This window comes from Phyllobates terribilis, unplaced genomic scaffold (assembly GCF_046119375.1).
Source record: "Phyllobates terribilis strain yellow unplaced genomic scaffold, ASM4611937v1 Scaffold_11__3_contigs__length_659146591, whole genome shotgun sequence".
Lineage (NCBI taxonomy): Eukaryota > Metazoa > Chordata > Amphibia > Anura > Dendrobatidae > Phyllobates > Phyllobates terribilis.
Window position 1 is genome coordinate 567,533,954 of NW_027362771.1, and position 14,713 is coordinate 567,548,666.

The following is a 14,713-nucleotide window of genomic DNA, read 5'->3' on the forward strand; positions in this document are numbered from 1 at the left end:
AAGCTATGCAGGAAACTAAAGCCAAGCTGCTTTCAAGGCAATTGCTGGTGGGGGAGAGGCAGCAAATGGAGATTAGGAAGTAAAATATTGCGATTTGAGAGTCCTCAGTGGTTGATGCCTTGTAATGGCTAGCTGAAAAGAAGGTAACAAATTGCAAGCTTTCAAGACTACTCGAGTCTCTTCATCAGGCATACAAGAGAAATGAAGAGACCTGAGTAGTCTCGAAAGATTACAATTTGCTACCATCTTTTCAGTTAGCCATTAAAAGGTATCAACCACTGAGGACTCTCAAATTGAAATATTTTTCTATCTACTGGCTAACATGGTACAAAAATATATATTTTTCCTTTATCAGATTAGGAAGTGTCAACAAACTGAACCCTTGGTCCAATGGTAAAAAGCGCTTGATAAAACAAGCGACACATCCCTGATTAAAGACACCTAAAAAGGGTGCCTGTTCATGCAGATTTTCCTGGGAAATTTGATTTGCAGAGCAGTTATTTAATGTCTCTTGTTATGCTCTGGGGGTCTATCCAGACCCCAGAGCATAATAAATGTAAGTAGTAAAAAGAAAAGAAAATCCTTAAATTCACCTCACCGCTCACCTCTCCAGCCGCCTCTGCACTTCTGAAATGGATTCACAAGGGAAAACTTTGTGGCTGCGCCAGTGTCTAAATGATGCCTTATGCACATAGCCACCGAGTGCATGTGCTTGGTTTGAACAGTCATTTTATGCTGACAGACTCCCTTTAGATAGTGGATTGTATGATCAATACAAAAGCCTTGACTTTCATGAAAGGAATATTTTTGGTAAAACTCAAATTCAATGTAAGAAAAACTAGTCTAGAAACCCTGTGACTATTAAAAAGTTGCACCCTGCACTAAAATCAGCTTCTTGGGCAAGCTCTTATCGGGCACCATTACATTGGATATGTGTGAAAATAGTTAAGGCAATAACCTACTATAATAGCAAAACTAGACAATAAAATCAGACTCGTTATGTTCCAAATAAGAATCTCATTTTTCCTCTGTCTGATAGGGAATTTGAAGAGGAGTAAATTTGTGAAGAAATATAGTTATCTTAATTTGCACTGATTGTTTTGGGAAACATCAAGGAAAAGTGGTAGAGTTGGTGTGAATCTATTCCCATTTCCCATTCCATCGGCCTTGACAATGGTCTTTGGCTACTGGAATGGGAAAGGGAGTACTGCGTCACACCGCAAAAATGACGTCGCACCAGGCTAACAATTCAAAAGAAGAGCTGTGGATGCTGTAAGGTAGGAGCAGGAGCCGGTACTCTCTCTCCCATTCCAGCGGTCACAGATCACTGTTGTGGCCAATGGAATGGAACGAGTGAATAAATTCACACCAACGTGAATAAAGTGGTGCAAAAAGTGGAAGTGTGGCCCCTGGCAAGCAATCAGATTCCAGATCTGAGTGTACAATTAAATGACCTCTGATCACCTACAACAAAACTGGTCATTTAATAGATTATCAGACCCGCTGACCTGATCGTTCTGTGCACACAAAATACCATTCTCTTTGGAAATGAAAGTGAAAAATAAAAATTGGTCATGGCGAAAAGGCCTTGTACTGTCCATAAACTAAAAGTTTTAGCGCTCTTCTTTCTGAGTGACTTGTCATTTAATGTTAGTCAGCAAAGATTTCGGGATATCAATGCTGTTATGCACACGCCCGGGCTGAGCGGCGTGTGCGTGTGATTGTAGTGATTCCACTGGACCATGAACCGGAGAGTGCCTGGAGGGGCGTGACTAAGTATCTGGCCGATCCGACCAAGATGGCACGACGGCATACGACGCCAGTGCACCAGGGAGAAACCGGGCAGAGGGACCAGGTGCTACTCCAGGTCAAACTCTGGACACGGGGGTGGACCCACACAGGGATTACTGGATCAGGCTGGTTAGGCTGGCGCACAGACTGGAGGGTATAGGCAGGCACGACTGGTATGCAGGCAGGCGGGTAAAGGCAAGCGCAGCTAGAGTGCAGACAGGGAGGCACTAGCAGGTAGGAACACAGGCGGGATAGGACCCAGTACACACTGGGACTCAGGAACAATACAGGTAGAGGGGTACAGGCAAGCACAGCTAGAGTGCAGACAGGGAGGCACTAGCAGGTAGGAACACAGGCGGGATAGGACCCAGTACACACTGGGACTCAGGAACAGGCAGGTTAGGCTGGCACAGACTGGTGGATATAAGCAAACACGGCAGGTATGCAGATGGGTGGATACAGGCGAGTATGCAGGCAGGGAGGTACTGGCCGAAAGGACGGGCTGGAGCACAGAAAGGTTAAGACCCAGTACAGACTGGGTCACAGAACCGCAGATGCGGTAGACAACCACAGCAGAGAGGGAACGCCCGAAGCGGTGGGCAAGAACAGAGCAGGACAGGGCTGCAGGAGCAGCGAGCACAAGCAGGGCAGGACAGGACTGCCGGAGCAGCGGGCAGAACAGGACTGCCGGAGCAGCGGGCAGAACAGGACTGCCGGAGCAGCGGGCAGAACAGGACTGCCGGAGCAGCGGGCAGAACAGGACTGCCGGAGCAGCGGGCAGAACAGGACTGCCGGAGCAGCGGGCAGAAGCAGGGCAGGACAGGACTGCCGGAGCAGTGAGCAAGGAGTCAGAGCAGGCTAGAACCGCCGGAGCGGTAAGCAAAGGAGTCAGAGCAGACTAGAACCGCCGGAGCGGTGAGCAAAGGAGTCAGAGCAGGCTAGAACCGCCGGAGCGGTGAGCAAAGGAGTCAGAGCAGGCTAGAACCGCCGGAGCGGTGAGCAAAGGAGTCAGAGCAGGCTAGAACCGCCGGAGCGGTGAGCAAAGGAGTCAGAGCAGGCTAGAACCGCCGGAGCGGTGAGCAAAGGAGTCAGAGCAGGCTAGGCTGAGTAGGGGGGACAGGGCTCTGTTCACACGGAACAGACAGGAAGGGAAAGGCAGAGCCAGACACCCACAGGGTACTTGCAGTGAAGTAGCGAGTGGACCACAAACTCACAAACGGGAGTACAGAGACAACAAGCAGGAGTTAGGTACGAGTTCAGACTCTGCAGAAAAAGGAAGGGAACGGACATAGAGGCAAAACACGTAAAGGATAGGAGAGAGTTCAGACTGGAACTGAGTGTACGGAGGAGACCGACACTGCAGCGGGATACAGGAGCGGGTCTGGGAATACGGCCCCCAGAGAGGCAGGACGAACAGGCAAGGAGCGTGTTCAGACAGGACAGACAAGATACAGGAGCGGGTCTAGGAAATCAGCCCCTAGAAGGCGAGAGGAACAGGCAAGGAGCGTGTTCAGACAGGTCAGACAAGATACAGGAACAGGTCTAGGTAATCGGCCCCTAGAAGGCAGGAGGAACAGGCTAGGAGCGTGTTCAGACAGGTCAGACAAGATACAGGAACAGGTCTAGGTAATCGGCCCCTAGAAGGCAGGAGGAACAGGCTAGGAGCGTGTTCAAACAGGCCTGGAAATACAGCCTCCAGGATAGGCAGACAAGAGAACACAGAACGGAACCTGGCACCTTCAGAGTGCAAGCACACACTGAAAGAAACACTATGCTCAGGCAGGGATAGATGGGCGCAGCTGAGCTATATACCAGGTGACAGACAGCAATAGGTTGAGGACGCACAAGAGGTGTGACCCACAGCAGGTACAAAAAGCAGGAAGTGATCGGGCGCCGCCCTTAAGCAGCAGAAACAGACACAAACAGACAGCATGGAGGGAAGCCAGAGAGACATTCTGGACAGGAGATCAAGTGCGCGCTCTTGCACAGTGGGAGATGGACCACTATGCAAGGACGCCGCCAGGTATGTTACAGTACCCCCCCCCCTTACGCCCCCCTCTTCTTCAGGCCTGCCAGAATCTTCCGCAGGGAATTCGAGGGCCAATTCTTCACTTCGAAGAGATCACTTCCACTGTCCACCGGAAAAACTGGTCTCCTCTGGGTAGCTAGGATGCTACCTCCCATCCAGCCACCCTTAGCAACAGACGAAACGGGTGGAGTACCAGGAACAGCACACAAGGAAGTCTCTCTCCACATATTTTCAGGTGGCACCCCAGAGGGTACAGGAGACAACTGGAAGTCCTCCACCGGGTTGGAGGGGGACAGAGACTTGGGGGTAATCTCTGCTTCGAGGTACATCTTGTCAAGCTCACAGGAAGAAATAGACGGGTTATCAGGTACATAATGAGGAAAAGTCACTGTCTCTGTTTTCTGGTGGTACCCCGGAGGATTCAGGAAACAACTGGAGGTCCTCCGCCGGGTCAGAAGAGTGCAGAGGCTCAGAGAAAACATCTGCTTCAGAGTACACTAGGTCGGACTCACTGGACGAAGCAGGCGAGGTATCGGGTACCGAGTATAGGAAAGTCTCTGTCCATTCTCCACCAGGTGGCACCCCGAAGGGTTCTGGAGACAACTGGCGGTCCTCCGCCTGGTCAGAGGGGTGTAGAGACTCACGGGTAACCTCTGCTTCAGAGTACACTAGGTCGGACTCACTGGACGAAGCAAGCGAGGTATCAGGTACAGAGTATAGGAGAGTATCTGTCCTTTCGCTACCAGGTAGCACCCCGAAGGGTTCAGGAGACAACTGGAGGTCCTCCGCCTGGTCGGAGGGGTGTAGAGACTCGGGAGTAACCTCTGCTTCGGAGTACACTAGGTTGGACTCACTGGACGAAGCGAGCGAGGTATCAGGTACAGAGTATAGGAGAGTCTCTGTCCTTTCGCTACCAGGTAGCACCCCGAAGGGTTCAGGAGACAACTGGAGGTCCTCCGCCTGGTCGGAGGGGTGTAGAGACTCGGGGGTAACTACCACTTTGGGGTACCCATTGTCAGGCTCACAGGACGAAGCGGACAAAGTATCGAGTACCGGGTGTAGAGAATTCTCTCTCCATTTGTCATCGAGTGGTATCCCGGAGGATTCAGGAGGCAACAGGGGGTCCTCCGCCAGGTAGTAGAGGTGCACAGACTCTGAGGTAACCACAGCTTTGGAGCATCCTTGGACATGCACACCGGTTAAAGTGGGTGAAGCATCTGATGCCGGGTGCAGGAAGTTCTCCTGTGTGGAGTCTGGATGGGCAGAAGTCTCTTCGGGCAGGAGAACTGGTGCACTACCCACGCACATTACCCATTGGGGCTTCTCCGGGATACAGGGAGATGAAGCTTCAGTAGGGACTTCAAGGTTGGGGTCAGGAGGTCTCAGGGAGGACAGACCCTGGCGTGACGGCTTGCCTCTACGTCTAGCACGTCTGGACTGCCTCTTGAGGTTGGGAGAAGTATTCCGGAAAGCGTAGTCACCCTGTGAGGATTCTGGGTGGGCAGTAGTCTCATTGGGCTGGAGGACTATTGCGCTACCCACACACATTACCCATTGGGGCTGCTCCGGGATATTGGGAAGTGAAGCTTCAGCAGGAGCCTCCGGGTTAGGATCATCGAAGACCATTAGAAAGGCCACCAGGAAGGCCATTAGGTCCAGGAGGATCGGATCCTGTGTTTCATATAGGGGGTTGATCCATTCCAAGGCATCACCCGCCAGGTAAGACATAATGAATGCCACCTTAACCCGATCGGTGGGAAAACATAGAGGGTAGAACTTGAAGTGTAGCATGCATTGCTCCACAAATGCACGACTTTGTCTAGGATCCCCATAATAACGTAGCGGATCCGCGGGAACGAGAGCAGATAGATCCATCTGGACGGGTGCGTAATTCGCCTGGAACTCAGCTAAAGGAAAAAAAAAATATTTATTTATTTATTTTAATGCATGTATTCGCTGGAAAACTTCTCAGAGAGCGAAGGCCGTGGGGCTCAACGGGAACCATGGCCTGAGCATGCTGTTATGCACACGCCCGGGCTGAGCGGCGTGTGCGTGTGATTGTAGTGATTCCACTGGACCATGAACCGGAGAGTGCCTGGAGGGGCGTGACTAAGTATCTGGCCGATCCGACCAAGATGGCACGACGGCATACGACGCCAGTGCACCAGGGAGAAACCGGGCAGAGGGACCAGGTGCTACTCCAGGTCAAACTCCGGACACGGGGGTTGACCCACACAGGGATTACTGGATCAGGCTGGTTAGGCTGGCGCACAGACTGGAGGGTATAGGCAGGCACGACTGGTATGCAGGCAGGCGGGTAAAGGCAAGCGCAGCTAGAGTGCAGACAGGGAGGCACTAGCAGGTAGGAACACAGGCGGGATAGGACCCAGTACACACTGGGACTCAGGAACAATACAGGTAGAGGGGTACAGGCAAGCACAGCTAGAGTGCAGACAGGGAGGCACTAGCAGGTAGGAACACAGGCGGGATAGGACCCAGTACACACTGGGACTCAGGAACAGGCAGGTTAGGCTGGCACAGACTGGTGGATATAAGCAAACACGGCAGGTATGCAGATGGGTGGATACAGGCGAGTATGCAGGCAGGGAGGTACTGGCCGAAAGGACGGGCTGGAGCACAGAAAGGTTAAGACCCAGTACAGACTGGGTCACAGAACCGCAGATGCGGTAGACAACCACAGCAGAGAGGGAACGCCCGAAGCGGTGGGCAAGAACAGAGCAGGACAGGGCTGCAGGAGCAGCGAGCACAAGCAGGGCAGGACAGGACTGCCGGAGCAGCGGGCAGAAGCAGGGCAGGACAGGACTGCCGGAGCAGCGGGCAGAAGCAGGGCAGGACAGGACTGCCGGAGCAGCGGGCAGAAGCAGGGCAGGACAGGACTGCCGGAGCAGCGGGCAGAAGCAGGGCAGGACAGGACTGCCGGAGCAGCGGGCAGAAGCAGGGCAGGACAGGACTGCCGGAGCAGCGGGCAGAAGCAGGGCAGGACAGGACTGCCGGAGCAGCGGGCAGAAGCAGGGCAGGACAGGACTGCCGGAGCAGTGAGCAAGGAGTCAGAGCAGGCTAGAACCGCCGGAGCGGTAAGCAAAGGAGTCAGAGCAGGCTAGAACCGCCGGAGCGGTGAGCAAAGGAGTCAGAGCAGGCTAGAACCGCCGGAGCGGTGAGCAAAGGAGTCAGAGCAGGCTAGAACCGCCGGAGCGGTGAGCAAAGGAGTCAGAGCAGGCTAGAACCGCCGGAGCGGTGAGCAAAGGAGTCAGAGCAGGCTAGAACCGCCGGAGCGGTGAGCAAAGGAGTCAGAGCAGGCTAGAACCGCCGGAGCGGTGAGCAAAGGAGTCAGAGCAGGCTAGGCTGAGTAGGGGGGACAGGGCTCTGTTCACACGGAACAGACAGGAAGGGAAAGGCAGAGCCAGACACCCACAGGGTACTTGCAGTGAAGTAGCGAGTGGACCACAAACTCACAAACGGGAGTACAGAGACAACAAGCAGGAGTTAGGTACGAGTTCAGACTCTGCAGAAAAAGGAAGGGAACGGACATAGAGGCAAAACAGGTAAAGGATAGGAGAGAGTTCAGACTGGAACTGAGTGTACGGAGGAGACCGACACTGCAGCGGGATACAGGAGCGGGTCTGGGAATACGGCCCCCAGAGAGGCAGGACGAACAGGCAAGGAGCGTGTTCAGACAGGACAGACAAGATACAGGAGCGGGTCTAGGAAATCAGCCCCTAGAAGGCGAGAGGAACAGGCTAGGAGCGTGTTCAGACAGGTCAGACAAGATACAGGAACAGGTCTAGGTAATCGGCCCCTAGAAGGCAGGAGGAACAGGCTAGGAGCGTGTTCAGACAGGTCAGACAAGATACAGGAACAGGTCTAGGTAATCGGCCCCTAGAAGGCAGGAGGAACAGGCTAGGAGCGTGTTCAGACAGGCCTGGAAATACAGCCTCCAGGATAGGCAGACAAGAGAACACAGAACGGAACCTGGCACCTTCAGAGTGCAAGCACACACTGAAAGAAACACTATGCTCAGGCAGGGATAGATGGGCGCAGCTGAGCTATATACCAGGTGACAGACAGCAATAGGCTGAGGACGCACAAGAGGTGTGACCCACAGCAGGTACAAAAAGCAGGAAGTGATCGGGCGCCGCCCTTAAGCAGCAGAAACAGACACAAACAGACAGCATGGAGGGAAGCCAGAGAGACATTCTGGACAGGAGATCAAGTGCGCGCTCTTGCACAGTGGGAGATGGACCACTATTCAAGGACGCCGCCAGGTATGTTACAAATGCCGTAAGCTAAAACGAGAAATCGTTGAAATTTGGCACATGGTCTCTGCCTAGCTCCCTGACTCTAGTAGAGCAATGTTGTAATCTCTGCAATGCTAATACAGTATTAAACTGGCAAATCTCAGGAGATACATGTATGTATAATATGCTTTTAATACATAGCTTGAACAAACAGATACAATGGCTGAGAAAACATTGAGGAGTGCTATATCAGCACTGACCTCTGCAGACCTTCTGGCTCAGACGGTTGGGGATTGGGCCAATACTATTTCACTAGAAACAAATTAATCTCTTCAGAGCCTCCAGTAAACAGGAACAGCTAAAGCAGTCCTCGGTGTAAAAAAAACTAGCCACTCAGCTCTTTCTGCATTTCTGACAGCCTTTTCTGAGAATAGCCAAGCAACCTTTCTGCCAGAAACAGGATTCGAAGAACTGAGATATCAATTTTGCTGTCTACAAGATAACATGTGATCTTTATGAATATTGATGTGCTGAATCCCAAAATCACATCTGTTTCCTCAAGTCATGTCAGTTTTTTTCCAAAGCTTAATAAGCAGTTAAAAACTGGCGACGTCTGAATTTTATGGCTATATAAGCAGCGTGAAAACCAACGGTAGCATTCAGCTGCTCAAGAGGCTTACAAGTCGCAGCAAATTCAACTCTGTTAAAAAGGTTCATGGACGGTGAAGGAATAATCCTGATGTATTCTGTTACATTTGTGGTTGTTTTACAACACCCAAACAAAGGACAAATATACGAGACTTTGTGCGTAAAGCTTATCATGCATATTTTGGGGTTAAACTGGGTGACAGGGAAAAAACTTGGGCACCACATAAAGTGTACAGGAGGTGTGTTGGAAACCTGAGACAGTGGACTAAAGTCTCAGCTTTGGAGTCCCAATGGTGTAGCGAGACCTTCAAATCCATGTCGATGACTGCTACTTCTGCATGGTAAACATTAGGGTGCTTTCACATTGCATTTAGGCACCTGTTCAGTGTCCCCATTGGGGCTTACATGTGAACCCCGCGCAAAATGGGATTCGGACGTATGCGCCGACAGGGTTATAGAATATAATGGAGCCGATGGAGCGAACGTGCACTCTGCCGTGCATCATTTTCGGGCGTGTATGCCTAATGGCATATATATATTTTTGTATACAGATATTCTTGAAAAAGACTAAAAGCCAAAACGTTGGAGTATATATCTTTCATTCACTTGTCAGTTTAATAAATTATTTTAATAAATTTTTACCTTACAAACGTGTCCTATATTCTTGTTCTGGACTCCCAGAGCATTATCGCTCCTCCACCAAAATTTACCATTGGTACAATGTCATCAGGCGGGTAACGTTCTCCAGGCATTCACCAATCCCAGACTCGTCCATCAGATGCCAGATAGGATCAGGTGGCTGGATTTGTGTATGGGAAGAAAAAGGGGTCATTTGTTGGTAGTGTCGGACTGGGGTGCCAAGGGCCCACCAGTAACCAACTCCAGGGCCCGACTATTCAGCTACGTGCTAATGTGACATTATCTTCAATCACAAATTTATATAACAATGAACTGGGAAGATTAAATGAATAAGGTGCTGCCTTTGTTTGTACATAGTGATTCAAGTATATAGTACCAAGTACTGCTCATATAAGAGGGAGGTGGCCCACTGGAGGATTCTCCTGTTTTCCTGTAGGCCAGTCCAAGCCTGATTGTTGGCACAGTGTTAGTTCATTCTCAGATGGGCAGTGTGTGTATCGGACAGCTCTGTTACACTATATCTGGAGGCACTCTGACTGACATTGTTTCTAGGCTGTATGGAGAACTCAAAAGTGACAACAGTCAAATAAGTCATCAACTGGGAGTCATTGGACTTTAGTGTGGCTTGCTGTGGATGTCGTCTGTGGTGATCTTTTAGTAATCTGAAAATGCCATGAAGACCACCTATATAAAAGAGTTATTTTGCTTCTTATGTCAGATTAATCACTATGGGGTATGTCTTACATAGACATTGCATGTTACTATTCTTATGGTCAGTGCGGTACCTTAATAGATATATACAGACCAGTACACATAATTGCCAGAAATACGGGAAAAGGTAAAATACTCATGTGGATCATTGTCAGATCAGCTACACTTCTACAACGGAAACAACTGTAACTTACAAATCCTATTAGCGAGTCTGACATGGCTGAATGTACCCTGCTACCTCATCTTCCCTGGTGGTCTAGTGGTTAGGATTCAGTGCTCTCACCTACCGGCGCAGGTTGCAATTCCCGGTCAGGGAATGAAATGTTTTATTCTTTCATTAATAATCTACAATGAACTTTATGTATAAAGAATTTATTATCATTGTTTTGTTATTTTTTTTTATAGATAAGGTTCATCAACTTTTATTAGAAATTGTGACTTAATACAGAACTAGGAACGCTATATAGGACCGGGAACTGGGAGGGCACGGGGGAGTGGGGCATTGTAGTTCATCCTTGCATTTTTTTAGGATGTTTTAGCATGATGCAATGGATACAGGCCACTGATACAGGCATAGTATAGTTCTTTTGTGTCTTTCTTTAGCCCATCAGCATTCCTCCCCCCCCAGGACCCAGCCGTGAAGGAATTTAAACTACAGTCAGTCATTGTTAAGGCAATGGGGGTAGAAGAGTAAAGACAAAAGCTACAAGGATCCACCTGTGAATTGGGACCTGATTCAGAAACACCAAACCCCAACCATTCCATAAAAGGACCATGTTTTATGCACTTGGGAATAGTCATGTTTGAACAGAAAATGGCCTTCTCCAAACTGTTTCCAATATTTATTTATTTATTTATCTCAATTATATAGCGCCATTAATTCCACAGAACTTTACAGACATTATCAATATTTGGTATTATAACATTTTTCAAAATATCTTTTAAACTAAAACATAATATAATCTCTTCACTGGAACTAGGACGCCGACCCCTAAAAAACAACCCCCATAGAATTAGGCTATGTTCACACATCATGTTTTTTTCAGCGTTTTTTGATGCTTTTTTTAATGCAAATTTTCATCAGCGTTTTACAGCACCAGCAAAGTCTATGAGATTCCAGAAATCTCATGCACACATGTTTTGTTTTTTTGTTCAGGATTTTGTGCTTTGCATGTTTTTTTTGCAAAATAGAGCATGTCACTTCTTGCAGCGTTTTTTTCACCCATTGGAAGTAATGGGTGGTGAAAAAAAACGCACCAGAAATGTAGGTGTCAAGTTTTCAGTGTTTTTTGTGCCTAAACCAGAATGAGATTTTTTTTTTCACTGAACTTTATGTAAAGATGACGCGCCCCCTGGACCGTGGGGTACTCAGTGCCGGGCCGGTCGTTGCTAGGGGAGATGTCACAGTGGTGGTGACCCGGTCCGTGACCCAGGGCGGTCATTCAAAAGGGGATTTTTATTGGGGATTTATGTACAAAGTTTGTGACGCCACCTGTGGTATGCGGCTAAAGGGAGCTGCCGCTGCGGAGCAGGTCCTCTGGAGCTGATATTAGTGCAGCAAAGCTGGTGTGGCACTCCACAGGTAGAGCTTAGCTCCAGGGCAGTGTAGATGTTATAGGTGATGCTGGGCGTTGTAGTGCAGGGGTGCTGGCGCAGATAATAATCACAGAGTCAGTGGGGTGCAGTCTTCCGAGTTTACTCACAGTTGTTAAGTTCCTCAGGTTACAGACTACAACCTCCCACGTCGTGCTGCATTCACCAGGCAGGGGTTCAGCAATCCCTCAGGTAGTTCAAGAGTGCCTGACAGGACCCCTTTCTATGTGCCTTCCTCAGTCGTCTTTCTGCGCTGGCTCTCGCCCTCCTGCCCTGCGCCTCACAATCAGTGTCCCAATCCAGTAGCCTCGGGTCTTGTTGGGTGACCTTCAGTCCCCTGGACCCTCTATGGCCACCTTTTCGGCGATATAATTGTGGTTGTGGCCACTGCACCTTGCAAGTACAGCAGCCTTCGGTTTCTAGCTGAGCCTTGTAGTTTTCCACTAGTTTAGGGGCCGGTCCCCTCTGCGGCTCGATCCCTCCACCGCCTAGCCGATTCGGGCGTACGGGTGGCCTCCAGCACTTCCTGTACCCCTGGGATCCCTTCTGTTCCTGGAGCCTTTCTCCTGCTCCCTCTCCTCTCTCAGTCCTGGGCTTCTCCACTAGGCCCACTCTGGGACAGAGCTCGTGCAGAGCCCATGCTCCCTCCACTCCTCCTCTCAGACTGAACTCTCTGACTGGACTGAACTGAACTCACTCCCAAGATGGTTCCCCCTTTTTATACAGCTTCCTTTCATGCTCCACTAATCTGCTTCCTCCACCCACACCTACTACATGGTTCCCCCTCACTTGGTTCCCCTCCACTCCAGCCAGGGACCAGGGACTGTGCTCTCCCGTAAGAGCAATCTCGCCCTGCCCTACTGAAGTGGATGTGTTGGATGCAGGTGTTAGGGTCCCGGGCAGCACTCTATCCTTACCTGAGAGTGGGATACCACACCTCTGGGTGAGATGCAGTACCTCTGTGGCGACTGAGCCCTCAGGGACGCCACACATGCATAATAGACAGTAAAAAAAATGCTGAAAAAACTAACCAAAAATGCACTGAAAAAAAGCAAGAAAACAGCAACAAAAATCCTGAACAACCTCCTGGCAAGAGACCAGGTTTTGCTGCAGTAAAAAAACTGCGTGTGTGAATATAGCCTTACCCCTCCTCCACAGTGTCCTGTATCACCGCTGCCATCCTGGGCCTGCGAAGTGTGCCGTTGAAGCGGGTGCGCACACACCGTGCCTACTGCGCTTCGTCAGGGAGGCAGAGGTTTGGAAAAAAAGTGATGCTGCTCTTGCAAATCAGTCAGGGGGAAGAAAATGCCCCCTCCCCCCCCCCTTGAGTAGTCGCCCACTGATTTGCATATCCCTGGCCAAATTAAATGAACAATTTTATGGAAATAAATTAAACAGAAAGCAAAAGAAAGGGGCTTGTTGGAAGTAGAAAGAATTGGAAAAAGACATGGATCCGTGTTGTAGGATCATGATAAGCTGTCAGGTTCCCTTTAAAAACTTGGAGGTTTAACCCCTCCTTGTCTTGTGACATACTATTACACAGAGGCAAAGATGCGCTTAAAGGGGTTCTCCATTAAAAAAAAGAATGGAGCGTCATGTTCCACTACCTCTACATTCATTCCCTATATGGATGCTGAGCTCTGCGTTTGGCTTTTTCTGGCAGCTCCAAAGAGTAATAAAGCTGAACCCCAATGATCAATAAATATAGATAACTTGTTTTCACCAAAGAACCCCTTTAGTGCAAAATGTTTTAGACTCCAGTTTCCTCAATCAATAAGAAATGATGAAGGACAATATTTTTGCCAAATTAATGAAAAACATTTTTTACAGTGAAAGTTCACTAGGAAATGTTTCAAAGAAATCGCCCAACGTGGGGCTCGAACCCACGACCCTGAGATTAAGAGTCTCATGCTCTACCGACTGAGCTAGCCGGGCTGATTGAAAGTGATACACAAAATAACAGACACCAGGATCAGCGGCTGAGACTCCACTCTGGACCTAGGATTGGTGAGTAAAGACAGTTTGCTTTTTAAAACCAACTGCAGCCGGGAACAAGGGTTTTCCAATTCCAGAAAACCCTTTTAAAGAAGGTTAACTTCTTAAGATCTGGCAGAATTTTCATTTTTGAGCTTTGTTTTTTTCTCCCCCTTGTTCCAAAAAACATAATTTTGTTATTTTTCTGTTGACATATTAGTATGATGGCTTGTTTTTTGCAGGACGAGCTGTAATTTTGAATGAAACCATTAATTTTACCATATAATGTACTGAAAAAAAGGAAGAAAAATTCTAAGTGCGGTGAAATTATGAAAAAATGCAATTCTTCCATGTTTTGGAGGGTTTTATAATGTACATTGTGTGGTAAAAATTACTCTCAATCATAATTCTGCAGTTCAGTATGATAATTGCTATATCAAACTTGCCTCCAGCACTTCCTGTACCCCTGGGATCCCTTCTGTTCCTGGAGCCTTTCTCCTGCTCCCTCTCCTCTCTCAGTCCTGGGCTTCTCCACTAGGCCCACTCTGGGACAGAGCTCGTGCAGAGCCCATGCTCCCTCCACTCCTCCTCTCAGACTGAACTCTCTGACTGTACTGAACTGAACTCACTCCCAAGATGGTTCCCCCTTTTTATACAGCTTCCTTTCATGCTCCACTAATCTGCTTCCTCCACCCACACCTACTACATGGTTCCCCCTCACTTGGTTCCCCTCCACTCCAGCCAAGGACCAGGGACTGTGCTCTCCCGTAAGAGCAATCTCGCCCTGCCCTACTGAAGTGGATGTATTGGATGCAGGTGTTAGGGTCCCGGGCAGCACTCTATCCTTACCTGAGAGTGGGATACCACACCTCTGGGTGAGATACAGTACCTCTGTGGCGACTGAGCCCTCAGGGACGCCACACATGCATAATAGACAGTAAAAAAAATGCTGAAAAAACTAACCAAAAATGCACTGAAAACAAGCAAGAAAACAGCAACAAAAATCCTGAACAACCTCCTGGCAAGAGACCAGGTTTTGCTGCAGTAAAAAAACTGCGTGTGTGAATATAGC

The 14,713-nt window shown here is 49.2% G+C and overlaps 1 protein-coding gene and 1 non-coding gene across 13 annotated transcripts in view; both read right to left on the minus strand.

The window, feature by feature from the left end:
• Nucleotides 1-14,713, minus strand: part of LOC141166935 (hepatic lectin-like) — a 149,866-nt gene that overhangs the window by 78,192 nt on the left and 56,961 nt on the right. For 2 of the 12 annotated variants that reach the window (XM_073654149.1, XM_073654153.1), the window contains one exon: nt 9,367-9,523. The exons of the other annotated variants lie outside the window; for them this stretch is intronic. The gene's annotated coding sequence lies outside the window, so the exon portion shown is untranslated. The remainder of the gene's footprint in view (nt 1-9,366; nt 9,524-14,713) is intronic. 12 annotated transcript variants of the gene reach the window in all.
• Nucleotides 13,530-13,602, minus strand: TRNAK-CUU (transfer RNA lysine (anticodon CUU)). The gene has a single exon. It is a non-coding gene; the product is annotated as a tRNA-Lys (tRNA).